Genomic DNA, 13,907 nt, shown 5'->3' on the forward strand with positions numbered 1-13,907 from the left:
GTTAGAATATTAACTGTGGACTTTTCTCCACTATCAGGTGCTTAAACCTAAGGATAGCTTTCTCTGACAGAAAAAAAAATTAATAAATGCTTTATGTTATTTTTAATCCCTCATCCAGCTTCTGGCAAGAAAGACAAGGTTACTCAGTGTAAAACATGGAGGTAAAGCTCAGCCTAAGCAAGGAAGCTGCCAATGTTAAATGTGCTTTAAGACAGCCTACCAACCACAAAGGTTGTTCCAATTTTCTTTCCTGAGCTTCATGTGCATTATTTGCTTGCTGAGGTGCCAAGCACTCTAAAGATTATGTCAGATCCTTCGTGGCCCATATGCAAGCATGTGGCACAGAACAACACTGGTGGTGCCTCCTCCGCTCTTTGGCAGAAAAGCTCATTTCTGGTCTTTCTGATTTCAAACAATACCTCTTGCCAACAGCACTGAAATCAAGTATGTGTCACAGTTTAGCTTCTGCCATCCAAATGGAAAAAGGATAGACTTCCTAGCTTAGCACCACGTTAACTTGACAAGGAGGATAATGTGGCCCTTTGAAGCACAGTTAATTTCTGCCACAGTCTTGTTTCTAGAAAAATATTTTTTTACTAGAGAAAATAAAACCTTGCAAAAATTACTTTTCACTAATACATCCTTGAGTTACATCTTTTTATGTAAGAGACCTTCAGCCTGTATTTCTGCTCTGGGTAGAAGAAAACTCAAAGACCACCTTCTGTCATATTATCCTTAAGCACATCAAGGAGTACTTAGTCAAAGAATTTTTTCCACCAGCTTTACTTTGAGAGAAGCTTATAGCTGCTGACCAGCTAAATTGTCTTTAAGTTATTTCTGCTCTGTTCCCTTGTTGCACTAGCAACTAAGAAAATTACAAGGCATGATGAACATTTTGATTTGCCATGTCTGAATCCCTGTTCTTCAAAGTTTAAGGCACATAAACTTAGATGGACTTTCCTTGGAGGAGACACCTTTTGGCAGGGTGATTGTAATGGATCAATTAACAGGTTCAGCATTTGATTTCAATTCACCCTGCACACCCATCAAGGCTTCTAAGCACTCATGCTTTAGGGGAGCAGACATATTCTAACTGCCTGAACAGGAGGCTTGGAAGCCAAGTGCTTGCACACTGACTCTAGCTTGCACCTTCAAACTCATCTACCAGGTTCACATCTGAGTGAAATCATAATTGCTTCAAGATAAAAAATATAAATGCAAAATACCACTAAGAAGAGTAAGTCATTCTTAATGGTAAGCTCCTAGTCTCAAAGGGCTTTTCATCATCCTAGATGTCCATTATTTTTCCACCAGGTTCCCCAACTTGATAAATCACCCAGTGTTTTAAGTATTCCCCCTTTATACTTGTAACACCCTCACTGTACTTTCTTCATCGAAAAAGTCCTTGAGAAGTTCAAGCAAGAGCTAACAAGGCCATCTGTAAACTTTCAAGTGCACCTAAGCTGGGTTTCTACCTCACAAATCAGAAGCACTCCTACCCAGGAGTTGCATCAGGAATGATTTGCTCTTGGGCCCTCTGCTGCAGAGCTAATGGACACTGCCCATTGCTCAGACTACATGCAGTCTGTAGAGACTGGCAGGGGAAATATAACCAACTCGCTGCTGTCGATTAGTATGGCTGGGGAAAGACAAATGAGAACATTTGATCAAACTGCACTCCTAAAAACAGTACAGAACAGAGGACTGATCTCAACTTGTCCTCAAGACATTTTTGCTACTAGAGCAAAAGGGAAGTACTTAGTCTAGCTCTCCTGGAGCACTGTCATCCTTTTTCTGCATTGCTTTGCAGCTAAAGCAAAAAGCCAAAAACTTTTCTTTAATTTCACTAGTTTTTGTGCTTCTAGTACATGAGGAAGGAAATATTCAACTCCTTTTCTCATTATAGACACTCTGTTGCTAATATTATCAAACATATGAAAGGTTAAGAAAAAAAGCCCTTCAGCCAATTAAAAGTGTCATGTACTGTTGGCAATTCAGATGTCCAAACACAGAAAATCTGGATAATTAAAGCTATAGATATGTGAATTTTCTATTGCCACTCATTATTATTACTATCATTCTGTGTACTAAAAGAAGGGCTACATCTCCTTTACAGAGAAAGTTTATTTCATTAACTCCACAAGTACAGGTAGGAAAACTGCAGTAGTGCCTAAAGGAACAGAGGCAACATTAAGCCTAAGTACTGAATATAAAATTGAACAAATAAGTATAGTCCCTGACACAGTGTTTGCAATAGAGCGGATGAGGGAAATACTATTAAACAATAGTTAATTCTTTTAAATCACTACAATTTTAGATACTTAAGTATAACTTATTTCCTAAGGTTGATGCTCAATTGCTTTAAATATTTAACCAAATGAAATGTCCTTTAAAGATATGCATGAAGTCAGCCAAATGCTTTCTCAAGAAATTGAGGTTCTTTATCCTGTTTCCTGGAGAATAAGAGATCTTTATGAGCTTTTCTCTGGTCATAAACAAAGCTTTAGGAAAAGCAAGCAGTTAATTCTATGCCTTTTGGATAAAGTTAATATATGTAGGCTCTCTTGGTTATCTTTTCAAACAACTCTGCTATAACATGGCTATAGCAATAGCACTAGAAGCGTCTTTATAGCTTCTTTATATATAAAACATGACTTTGAACCACACAAAACTAGGTCAAGGAGGCAGCAATTGGGTTCCTCACCCCCTACTACCTGAATCGGTAATCTTCTTGCATCTGTAGGACACATACAGGAAAATAGAATTATCGTAATTGAACAGAACATAGAATTTGAACGTGTCTTTAATGTTCTTATCAAAAGGTCTTAAAGGGCAGTAGACTCTTAATGAAAAGCAAAGGCTTGAAACAGCTAGAATTGCACAGACTGACATTTTTACCAGTCAAAGAAAGTTTCTGTGCTCATCAGTCTCTTTTTTTTAAATAGTAAATGATCCAAATACCACTTCTCCCAGAAGTCCCAAACAACATTTTTGACATTCTTAGTCTACCTGCTCTGAGACCAGACATACAAATACTTAATAGCACAGCTCATGAAAACTTTTCAAAGACAATTGCCTTTCCCATGACACACCTTTTCCTGCTTTTACATAATAGCTTTAAAGTGCAAATGCAGTAATCATCGTCTATGGCAAACTGAGAATATTAAAAAGACCTATTCCCATATGTAAGTCATTTCAACTTATAACAGCATTTTTATTACCAACCTGCAATGCACCCAACATATGCAGCTGAAAGAAATTATTATTATTTATTATTATAAGATGGAAGTGGCACATACAGTTGTAGTAGAAAACTAAATACTTCAGCTTCAGTTTCAGACTGAAAAATAACTTTGTCATACCATGGAACCAAGCAAATTAAGAGCCCCCTGATACCAATTTCTTAATCAGATGTCTCTTCTTCACAATTACACTGCAGACTTTTGTTAGTACAATACCGTCAATGACTCAGCCAAGCTTCCTTCTAAGGCAGACTTCTTACCCACACAAAAACCTCAAGAAAGCATAATCAAAGATGAATAAAAGTCACAAGTACTTCTTTTCTACTCTTACATGTTAGCAAAAGAAGAGCCACCAACTTCTTGTACTTGGAAGACTGGTCAATATCCTACTTCTGGATATTCTGTAATAACCATCATGGCAGCAAAATATTTTTAATTACATTAGGGTGAAAAAAAATTACATTATTAAGGAACAATCAAGTAGTTCTTTCCTTAAAGCCCATTAAGGCTAACGAATCTTAAGACTCGGTCTGGGAGGTGTTCAGCCAGACAGGGAAAAATGTGTATGATGATCTCAGTGGCACAGGGGAAAGAGCCCCAGCCGGACTGCATCTATTTTTATAGCTGGAAGGAAATTTCTGGGGGAAAAGGCCTGAGAAAAAAATCACCTTGTGTTCCTAACACCTGGTATGTCCGATGAACCAGACCCCTTTACATTGCATTTCATTATCCCACTAGGAGGAGATGAGAGAAGAAGAAAGAAAGAAGGATCTGCTGCTTCCCTGAATACAGTCCTGCCAACAGCAGTCCTCTGAGGCTCCAGCTATTCATCACAGGTTTGTTTCAGAGACTCAAACTTGTAATAATCACTTGTCTTCACAAGGTTACCTTGGGCAATGGGCAAGCATTTGACCATGCTACCATCTACAGATACTGGGCATTGTTATTTCAGAGTTGCTCTGCAGCACAACTTTCTGGGGATCATTAGTGGCACTCTACACCACAGCATCTGAGCAACCTCTGATGAAATTAAACAGCTCTGATTAAACTAGCCCACAGTCAGACCAAAGAAAGATCAACTGCAAACTGTAACAGATTATTTGAACTAGATACTTTCTACCCTAAGTACATTTTTTTCCTTACTTCGATCCTTCAGTTCCGGGACTATCCACACAGCTGAGAGTTTTCAATATATTTATGAAGCATAAGTACTGGAATGTTATTATAAATATAGAGGCCCCTTAAGTCATTAATTCAACCAAGATCTCCTAGTATCTTTGCAGTCATGAAGGAACAGAAGAGACCCCTCTACTCTGCTTGGCACCAGCTGCTGGGCATCACGAGGCTTGTGGGATATTGGGCTTAAAGGGTGAATGCCAAGATGGCAAGGAGTTGCCCTGGTGCAGAAGACAGAAATGAGTTTAGGTAGGTGTGAAGGTACTAGCACAGTTGATCTGTATTGCCCTGCTCCAGCATCCAATAGGACCTTCCCTAAAGTAGATTTGGCACAGTATCAACCTCTTCCAACCTAAGAGCAATCTCTAGCATTTAAACCAACTCATCTTTTTTCTTAAGCCTGAAAAAGCACACTTTGCCACAGTTCTTTAAACTGGGTGGAGGCAAATCAGCAAAAAAGGTGAACAAGGTCACTACACTGGGCAGAGGCAGCTGCTTTTGCCATGCATTACCCATAAGAACACCAGTTCCATCATTCTTGTTGGATGTTGCTGCAGAAGCAATGTCTGCACAAAGAACATACTTCCTTCTTGCCATCCAACTTCAATGCTGCTCACTACAGGAAAAATAATTATCTATCTGTTAATCATCACAGAAGTCAGAAGCCGACATAAAAGGAGCAGCTATATGAAAAAACAAAAAAACCCAAAGAAGCAGACCATGTCATATACTCACTTATCTAAATTAAAATCTTTATCCATTTCAAAGTAATAAGGAGCATAATCCTACCAATCCCATTAAATACAGCTGAAACACATCTTACAGCAACGCCTTTCATCATAACAAAAGTTAATCAAATGATCCTGTACCATATTTGTTATCAAAAGTAGTCAAATTTTTATTTTGGGGTGTTGTCTCACTGTGGTTTATTTTTTTGTCATTTGGGTTGTTCTGTTCATTCTCTTGTTTGTTTTGTCAGGGTTGGTTTTGGGGTTTGCTTCTTTCTTCACTGTTCTTCTGCACTTTCTTTCCACATTATATCTCATCTCCAACTGAGATCTATGAGAAACCTTCATAACATTTAAAGGCCTACAGCACTTTTCCTCTGTTAGCTGAAAATAATTGGGAAGCAAGGACTTCAGTACATTTGACCATTTTCTCTCTCAAATCTCATGTTTTCTGAAAGCTCCTATGCTGTTTATTACAGTTTTTTTCTAAATGAAAATTTGGATTTACATTAGTCAATGAACAATGGTTACGTCTATGAAGTTTTCTTCCACGCAGTGCTGCATACTTTCTAGTGAATTGAGAATACTGACAGTCAATAGTGTGGTCAAATCATTTAATACTGGGGTGATCAAAAGAAAAAAATATATAGGTGCAATCTTAATAAAATGTTATTTCCAACACAACATAATCTAAAATTCTAGAATGAAGTCAGCCGCATGGCTTGAATTAGCTCCTAGTATCTTCTAATGAAAAAAAAAAATCATTTTCAGAAACAGGGAGAACAAAGCAACTGGAATAAATTATTTGCAGAAGGAAAATACTGTGATTGCTTGTCTAGGTATAAAGCAATACATTTGAATTATTAGAAAAGATAATATACGATGCAGCAGAGGTCAAGCAACAGCAAACCTGGGAACTGCAGCTAATGGCGTTCAAACTTTTCAACCCCCAAATCCAGAGCTAAACACCTGCAAACACAGAGAGCTTCCAAGTAAAGACAATATATTTGATTTCTTCAGATGCTGGTAACCACGTTGATTTTATCTATTTCAAAAGCTTTTCCTAACATAGCAAGTCACAAACCACTAACTCTCAGGCTTAGTCATCCCCCTCGTATGCAGGAGTTGCACCTTGGAGGTGGAATGTGCATCCCTTGTACACCAGCACCCGAACACAGATGGCAGCAGGAGCAGCAGGGTGCTGCAGTTTGCTGTGTTCTGACAACAGATGCAACAAGGCTACCACCCTCATAGGAGCTGAAAGTGTTACTGGAGCCCCAGATATTCACCCGTCACCTTCAGGGATTAATGCCATTGCTGCAGGGCTGATTCCTCCCCATTCCTCACAGTGCCTGGGTACAGTGTGGCCTGGCCAGGCTGGGGGCCACCAGGGCACTATGGAGCCCTCCCTCCCCAACCAGCCCTGTCCCACAGCCTCCAGCAAGGCAAAACAACCCAAGGACAGTGTTGAGGCCAGCCACAGCCCAGCCACCCCCAGGTGCTGCACTAGCCACGGCAGAGAAGCAGAGTTTTCCCATGGGAGGGAGCAGGGGCACTCACAGAAGTTGTAAGACCTCCCTAACGAAAGGATAGACCACGCAGCATGCCTGCAGCCAAAGCACCCCTTGCCACCACCCATTCCGAACCATCATGCCACAGCTGTGTGCGAGACAGGCAAAAGTTTGTGTGCCCTTTTAGATTGATCGAGTATGCTTTTATGCTGGCTGCATACTCTAGATAAATGAGCACAAAGTTAGAGTAGCTCCCAGTCACATCAGGCAGAAAAAGGCTCCACTGGCTCCCTTACCCGAGGTATCACCACCAGTTCACAAACTCCCTCTCCCTCCCTCTTCCATCATTGGAAAGGGAGCCCACATACCACAGGAGCTATGTACGTGGACAGTCCTTACATTCTGCAGTGTATTGAGCCAAGTGGTCTTTTTCAGGATTTGCTACACTACGTATTATATCACAAAGGTGCTGTGATATAGCTGGACGGGCCATATAAAATTGGTGTCATCAGCTAGTGATTTGGCTATTTCTACTCGGGCCTGATAGTTTTACTTGAAGCCGCAGATATTCAGAGTGACTGATTAGAAAGAGCACCCTCTTTATACATGCGTATACAACTACCTGTAGCTAGATCTGTATCTTGTTGAGAAAGCCTCTAAATCATGGAACCGTGAAAAGGAATATTTGCTATATATGACTATCTACATCCTAAAGATGGTGAATCAAGAAACAAAGAGGTAAAAGAATCACAGAAGGTAATGTCATCCATTAGTGGCTAAAAATGGGAAAAACTGAAATTAGAAAATAAACAAGGGACTATAGAGATGTTGAGACTTGTTTGAATCTGTTAATTCCTCCTTTCCAGAAGGGTTAACATTACAATATTCTTCAGCTTCAGAGAGCAAAGACTCATTTTGAACACTAAGGAAACATAGTTTTCAATAATGACTTCTTAAAATGGAAAACATAAAAATTATGGGTAAAAATACAATGCATATATACACATGTACCTACATGAGGACATACTACATGAGACATTATACTACATTTCCCATTACTTGTCAACAGTATATTGCTGTTAAAATGTTAAAAGCCTTTTTCCATAAATATCAGCAGCTTCAAAGGGTAAAACTGAAAAGGCATTTTAGCAGTGAGCTTCAGAGTTATAATTTGGTCTTTTCATCTCCTTTTAAAAAAAATAGTTTCTCATGCTACAGTCCGTAGTTAAATCCCCTAACTTTACAATGTTAGAGTTGATCTGCAAGGAATTCAAGGAAAGGAATTCAGTGTTTCCAACAGTGCTAAGCACAATGCTGCTCCCATGCATAATAAACAAGCCAGATCGTACAGAAGCAATGGCTTGCCTTTGGTTTTTCCAGAGTTCTTACAGTCTCTGCAGATCAGTACATTTAACCATTTGCCTCTGTCCTTTACTCCTGCTTTTTACCATTTTATTATGTGAAAGCACATCTTATAATCGTTCTCTCTCTCGGAAGCTACAGGGGCCATGACAGCCTATGATTGCTGAGAATCCACTGCAGGTTTTTGAACTCTCCTAAAGCAGTTCAGAGTACTGATGTACCTTCTGCAGATTTGGGCAATTAGATACAAGCAATGTAGTGCTTCTCTTCACCACCAAATTAATATTACATGTTGCCATGTGCAAGTACTGTCAAATGCTTTTTTTTTTTTTAACAGTCCGTTTGAAACATATTGCAAGTATACACCAAGATTACAAAGTAAAGTAGGCTGGCTATTAGGTAAAATTCTTTACAGAAAGGGTGGTAAAGCACTGGAAAAGGCTCCCCAGGGAAGTGGTGTAGTCCCCACACCTGGGAGTGTTTAAGAAACATGTAGATGGGTAGCTGAGGGACATGGTTTAGGGACCCTGGCAGTGCAGGGTGAATGGTTTAACTTGATCTTAAAGGTCTCTTCCAAGCAAAATGATTCAGTGATATGTCCTTATCATAAAAAGACATAAAACTTAAGGAGAAAACAGCTGCTAGAATTATTGCTTCCTGATGTTAGTATTATAATCTAAGTCTATAAGATAGCTTTGCTCAGCCCTCTTTTGAAACTGCATACTTTTTTCTTACTTAGGAAATGAAGAGCTGAAGTACTGTCTACAAGCATCCCTCTAGGGTAAAGTAGTATTTAAACTTCCCTACAGTGCTGAAGGCTTTCACGAAGTTATGTTTTAAAAGATCTTGAAAATGTATTGATATTGGCTTTCTAAGGAGAAAAAAAATCAGCAACAGTTAAAAAAGCCAACTTTGAAATTTCATTTGGAAATAGTTTCTTGGGTTTATCATTTAAGATTCTTCAGCTGCTTTATCAGTGAGAAGTTTTGGGATCCATTGAAGCTGGATAATCTTGTTAGACAATTGAATATACTAAATTGCTGGGTGAACAATAAGATTGTTTTTCATAATCAATTCTGAATCATCTGCTTAAATTTTAAGAAGCCATTCACAGTCATCTGTGCTGTATGTCAAGTGTCACAGCTACATCAGAATTACAGAAAGGAAAAAAGTTGTGTGTGACAGTCTATTATTTTCCTATCAGGAATGAAAATGAGTTCGCAGTGTTAGACAGCTTAAGACCTTATTTAGTAATCACAGTGCCTGCAACAGGAGACCTGACAGATCCAGGAAGCTTCCTATGGAAGATAAATCCTCATTTCTGTGCTTGGACACATTTTAACACTGTCCTGCTGCTACAAGCTTACTTGAAAGTGGAGTACCCCAAAAAATATAGCCAAGGCCAAATTATTCCAGGAATTATTCAGCAAGCTGTGATGCCAGCTGACCACAGAGACGAGTTGTTCTCTGCCAGAACATAGTGCAAGATCCCTGTCCTGACAACAAAGTCATTTCCAGACCAGCTGCTGGTTTGGGCCCAGCGTCAGCTGCTCCAGACCACCTTCCTCCCATTCTCACTGCAGCACCCACCTGGAGCCAAGTAAACTTGCCAGCTTGCTCAGGCAGCTCAGAAATCTCAAACGCTGACTTATACCACATGGACATGCTATTTGTCATCCTAGTTCTTCAAAGAAATTACCATATGTGTATACGTTCTATGCAATTCATCAGCAGTGTGGGACACAGATGCATGCAAGTACTATGTGGGGGGGTACTCCAGCACCCCTCCTCTCCAGGCATTCCATTTCCTCAAGTTCTGCCTCCAACTTTCCCATCCAATGCACTCTCTCCTATCCCCATATCTCTCCTTACCACACACTTGATTTTTACACAGGCAGTCCTGGGACTTATTTTGCCAGATACTGGTACGGGCATATGAAAGTAAAAAAATGAGGACTTCCTAAGTATCTGGTACACACAATCCCACACACACTTTGAAAGATTCACAAAACAGACAAAAGGTTCCTTTTGGTGCTCATGGACAGTCTGACCTGTTACCTGCCCACATTACTGCTCTGCCTCCACACAGGAGAAAGCACGTACAAAAATAGATCTATGTTTTGTATTATCAGCATTGTGGCACCCCATGCAGAGTACAGCAAAAGTCATGTCCTTTTTCTGTCCTTTCTGTGCCTAAGTTTGACGGCACAGAATCCGGATTTTGGAAAGATAGCCCCCCGCCTAAGTGTACACAGTGGTAAAATTAGTAAAATCTACTAATCAGTCTTATTAGATACAGTTAAAAAACATTGCAGTGCCTGTTAAGAAGCATCTGTCTCAACTATATAATTACACTTTTCTGCTTCTTCACTATGTGAACTCTACCAACAGGAGTCTCTCCTTTCCTATGAAGGAGGCTAATAGCTTGGAACTCTACCGGCTGACACAGTACCAGATTGTGTGCTTTCAATCCACTGTGAGTCAGTCCATCCTCAGCGATCTAAGACCTGAGGTAGTTTAGTTACCACTTCTAAAATAAAAACTCATGGGCAGGTCCCCAAGTTGAGATTTTATCCATCAGCTCCAGCACAGGACTTCCCTGTGCAAGTATTTCAGATGCAGTCAGGAAGATCTCTCCAGCCTTCCATCCCCTTTTCAAAGCTCTGCCTGTGCTCTCAAAGTTCACTTTTTCCATGCTAAGCTTTTGTGTAGCAGTTTCAAGAAAGACTCTTTGCATTACAGACCTTAACAAGACCACCCTCCACAGGCCACACTCACTGCTTCCTGGGGGTCCACAGTTTGCCTGCATGGCAGACAGGACAGGGTCTGTTGTGCTGCTCCCCCATGGCATGTCCTCCTTCATGTGGTGGTGGCAGCCCTCTGCACAGAGGGGGGCCCAGGTCCCTTTGCCACCCAAGCAAACTGCAGGAGCTTGCCCTTGCCCTTCCCCTCCTCACACCCCTTGCAGGTATTCTCCATAGAGCAGCTGTTGTTCACCAGTGGAAGTCATTGGGGCAAGGCAGCCTTGCACCCTCCGGCACTTCTCTGTCTGAAGGAAAAAAAAACAAACATGCCTCCACAACAAAATCCATTCCCATGGACACATCACTTCTTTGAGAAAACTTTCAACAAATTCTGCCTGGTTTTCCAGCAGCATGTCGATCCTTTCCCAAGGAGACTAGAAAAAAAATGTTTTAGTTCTACTGCTAAAAACTTGATGTTCTTTATTTTCCTCCCACTTCCAAACCCACCAATAAACTTTGTTTTGTTTGAAGTCCTTCTTGGCCAGGGCTACATGCACATCATTCAGAGGAAAAAGCCTGAACTGTCTCGGTTAGTCCCGATAATTAGAGAACTGTTGTTTAGTGCAAACCCAATGCAGAGTTTATTATCTGATAGGGTTATTCCATCACATATGGATAACAAGACCTAGGGAAGGACCTTCAGTGTATGAGATGATCAGATGAGGACTAGAATAAAGACAAATGCCATTGTGAAAAGAAGTACAGGGAAAGTATTCAGTAAGATAGTCTTTGTAAAAAAGCATCGGTCTCCAAAAACAAAGCAGAGATGAGACTGCAGATTATGGGAATTTTGTCATCTCTCCAAACTGTAAGTGATTAACAGACTTGTACTGTTCTTATGTCACCCAGAACCCCTGCTGCAGAGGAGGAGCACACTGATGCGTTGCGTTCACTCCTCTTCCAAAGAACTCTTCTGAGACCAGTTCTCCCTCAAACCTGTCCTGGTGAGTGCACTGCAGAAAAATAAATATCATTCTGTTGGCCCAGGTGATACTTGAAAATGATGTTTGTGTAGTGTAGATTCAAATGATTTTTGATATTGTCGACTGAAATAGAGATCTTTTCCAGACACATATTTGAAAATATTGTTTCATTACTGTCCAGGAGTAAACAAGGTGGTTTCTTCCAGTTGAATAAAAGCTTTCACAGTTATTATAAAATAAAAACCATATTTGATAAAATTCTCAAGGAATTAAGGCACAAGTTGCCTACATTATCTTAGAAATCAGGTAATACAGGATCTATTCTACCAAAATGCCTATTAACTAGAGATTTTTTTTTTTTAAGTCCTCCTTGTAATAGAATTTCAGAGGCAGGTGTATCAGTGACAAAGGTTTGTGACGTACAACTGCACATGCATGTTTTCAGAGGGCTGGCAAAGAACACATGGCCCCAGAGCATAAGGATGAGTGGGAAGTGGGAGAAACAAGGCTGTGTTTTATTACTGTTCAAAGGAAGCAAAACTGCCTCTCAGCCTTCTTGCTCCAACGCTGCTTTGTGGTTCCTAAGGTTTCAAGACCTTATCTGAAAGGCAGTGTTTTGAAACACAAGCAAAGTCATTCTGCATTTTCACCTCGCTGTTCAAATTTAGTTGATAATCATAAACGCAAGTTGTTCCTGCACAGTATGAAACTAGTTGTACAAATTATAGAGGTGGGTGAACAGTTACTTTGACTCACTGCCAATCCAAAGAAAAACTTGAAAAAAACCAAACAAAAACCTTGCTTTTTCTTCAACAGAACTAAAATAAACTTTTTAAACATCTTCTCCTAAAACAGAAAATTTTTGGTTGAATGGACCATTTTAGACTGTTAGATGCAAACTAAATTAAGGATGGGTGCCAAAGAGCTGGGATAGGAAATAAGCAGCCCACTCATGACATGGAGGGTCCAAGTTCAGATCCCATCCAAGAAAACATATGCCTCTAAGGACAGGATGTTGCCCACGTGGTTACATGGGACTTTGTCTGCCTGTATTGAACACTTGTCCTCCAGGACTCCCGTTCTTGGCAGGCTCCAGCTGCCCCGTGCCTGGGTCTGTGATGTCCGGAGGTAGAGCAGCGACTCTTTCACGGGCACCCCCTTGCCGTGGGGAAGGAGCTTGCGTGCCCACGTGAGGTTGAGAGCTGTGCTGGTGGTGGCATGTGCCCCCGGTGGGCTCTCCCAAGCCAGACAGGTCTCAACTGAAGGGTCAGACAAAGTGTGTCCATGGGCAGGATGGGCTCACTAGCCTTCGGGCAGCCATCCTAGGAGAAGGACAACTCTGACTCCAAACGCGGGCAGATGGAGCTCGTTTAGCCTTGTAAGGCTCCATCTAAGAGAAGGATACTCTAACCAAACCTACGACCTGAGGACTTCGCTGTCACCGTCCAAGCTCTCTAGGCCCTGGCAGATGAACCTCAGGTGTAAAGGGTGGAGCCAGTTCCGCGCACGCTGCGCCTCACCTAAAAAATCCACCGCGCAGGCCCGAAGGGTGCACTCATTGCTTGCAGTGAGCGTGGGAAAAGCCCTTCCCAGATCTTCGTTCGCGAAGCCAAGCCATGATGATGATGATGATTGAACACTTGCCCTCATAAAGGTACCATTTTGCTCAATGCAGAGCTCACACAGGGTGATAGGATGCCCAGACACTGCCTCATTTATGACAGATACTTATTTACACAGCTCAGAACATCCTCAGCAAAAGAGATGGCAAGAAGCAGCTCCCATGGGTGCAATTGTTCAGGACCTGGTCCTCTGAGGATCTTCCACACCATATGAAGCAACTATGCACACCACTATCCTGACAAGTCCAGTCTAGGAATTCAGACCAGCCTCAAATAAGAGAGGAAACTGAATCCCCTCATTTAATGAATTATAGAAATAAATCAGTCATCTCCTCTGGAAAATTATGAATATGGGTCTGAAATTTTCCCTTTCGCTAGCCAAAATGATCAAATTTCATTAAAAGTTCAATCTCCAGTCTCAAAAAACTGAAGCTGCATTTGGGAAGCATCAAATATCTTTATATAAGAAAATATCAAATATCTTTATACAAGAAAGTCTGTTATCCTGTGGACCATGTCATTCCTCATGATACTCCTTA

The sequence above is a fragment of the Buceros rhinoceros genome, unplaced genomic scaffold (assembly GCF_000710305.1).
Source record: "Buceros rhinoceros silvestris isolate BGI_N320 unplaced genomic scaffold, ASM71030v1 scaffold12387, whole genome shotgun sequence".
In the NCBI taxonomy this organism is placed as follows: Eukaryota; Metazoa; Chordata; class Aves; order Bucerotiformes; family Bucerotidae; genus Buceros; species Buceros rhinoceros.